Source organism: Diabrotica virgifera, chromosome 5 (genome assembly GCF_917563875.1).
Source record: "Diabrotica virgifera virgifera chromosome 5, PGI_DIABVI_V3a".
NCBI lineage: Eukaryota > Metazoa > Arthropoda > Insecta > Coleoptera > Chrysomelidae > Diabrotica > Diabrotica virgifera.
The window spans coordinates 111,158,613-111,161,006 of NC_065447.1; positions in this window are offsets into that span (position 1 = coordinate 111,158,613).

Consider the following 2,394-nt stretch of genomic DNA (forward strand, 5'->3'; position numbering starts at 1 on the left):
CACCATGCCAATGCCCATTAGTTGTCGAGGCATTAGCTAAATAAAAAAAAAATTCTAGTTAGTCAGCTGTTATTTTTATTATAAAAAGTCATAAATTATATACAAATATATTAATAAAGTTTTATAGTATATTTTAGTTTTTGATAAGTAGATTTTAGTAAGCTAAACTTAAGTAGATTTTCTAAATAAAATGTGGCAACGCTGTGTTAGTGGCAGTTGGCAGTTTTGTGCATTTGATAAACTTCACAAACTGAAATGGCGGGTAATATGGATTTTTCAAAAAAGAAAACAAGATATTGCAGCTGTTGTATTGATTCATGTAAAAATATTGAATATAACAGTACTGGATGCAGTAATTGTATTCGGAAACATTGCGTACATGTCCTGTATCAACTAAATCCTTTCCTTTTTTGGTGTTGCTGATTGAAATTGGATATCATGGGAAATAAGACTGAATCCAGTATAATGTTTAATATCCATTTTGATAGAATTCAAACAAATTACAATTCATACAAATTACAAATTTTAATAAGCAAAGCAGTAAGCACACAAAAATAAACAGAGGTAACCTTTAAAATGTTAAATAATTCATATAAACTTATTCTTTTATAGTTTAGTAATCAGGTTACAATAATATTTCAGTTCATAATTTGTGTCTTTCTAGATAAGTATCTATTTTTCTCGTTTTGTATATTTCACATACCTAAATTTTATCAGAAAAGTATAAGTTTCAAACCGCGAGATAGCGCTACCGTCGAAACTCACAGCCAATAGTCAACTGACGAAAGTTAATCCTAGATGTATATAAGACATATAGATTCAAACGGTAAATACACATTCTGAAATTATCAATTCAATTTTTTTGGTTGGTGCGGAAATCTATGTGGGTAATTTTACGCAGTGTATCGGGAAAATGTTCGTAAATTATAAAAATTATACAGTATGATTTTTTTATTACAAAACACTTCAGTACTTATTCAATACATAATATGTCACATATATAGTCATTCGAACTTTCTCTCGCAGTGCAAGGGGCATGGGCCCAACCCAAACAAGATGCGCAATTCTCTGTCCTTGCCGAATTCTCCACAAATCAGGCAGATGTCCTCGGGGCTAGTCGGATCCACATCATTTAGTTCAGCGGTGTTCAAACGGTCGATCGCGATCGACCGGTCGATCGCCAAAGTTTTTGAAGTCAAAAAATTACACATGGAAAATGTGGAGACTGCGCTAACTTGTAGATGATATATAATATGCAGTGCCATGCACTTCATCCAAGTAAAATTAAGATAAACAACATCTTTAATTACAACTCTCTGTAGTTACAACGTTTTATCAAATAGAAATGTGAAATAAAGCTTTTTATTTTCAAATTTTTTTATTAATATTACCCCATACGACAGTAACTACGTAAATGTTATAAAAATATTCGAAATACTCTAATCAACATAAAATTAACAAACAAATTCCCAGTAAGAATCATGCTTTCATCTGATAAGATAAAAACAAGAGTACAAGAGAGATTAACGCTTACTTTGTTACACTTTGCACGGCTATTTCTTATAGGAATCTATGTATTATCGTTAAAGTCTCAATAACAACCGAAATTCGTAAGCACGTGTAGCAATATCTCTGACATCCAACTGATATGCTTTGTTAGACATTTGGACGTGCGCGCATGGCACCGGCTAAGGACCGGTATATTTGAATCGACTGCGTAAAATTATCCGCTGCGTAAAATTCCCCCACCCTCTCCTAAGCAATGATACAATTCTGAAATTTTTGGAGAAACAATGCGTATGCCAACTTTATGACAAAGCTAGCACTGCCATAGCTTTATCTTACCAAGGAAAGGCTACATGGCCTTCTTAGCAGCATATTTTATTGCTAATTAATTGCTGCTGATTGGTACATTGAACAATCGCCAAAAACTACCCCATCATTCCCTAGCACAAAACTCATACCGGGGTAAAATGTAAATATCAGCCACAAATGAAAAAAGTGGACCACAAGGAATTTATTGCTGAAGCTTTGTCAAAAAACAATCCCTTACTGCAGCCATTTCCGAGAAACAATTTAAACAACTTTAAACCAATCGCCGCCGAATTATCTTTCAGACGGATTTATGCTGATATTTTGTTTCTACATAAACTATGGAATTCCAAAATAAATTGCACTGATCTGCTGTATATAAAATTAACTTTAATATTCCCTACGAGTCGCTAGATCATCTCAAAATTTTGTAATTCAATTTCATCGTTGCAACTTTGGTAGGCATTCTCCATTGAATAGAATGATTCTAAATGGAAATAAAATAGACTTTGATTTGTTATTATGCGCTTCTGAGAATATTTACAGACAATGTATAAAAAAACTTTAGTAATTTAGGTGATT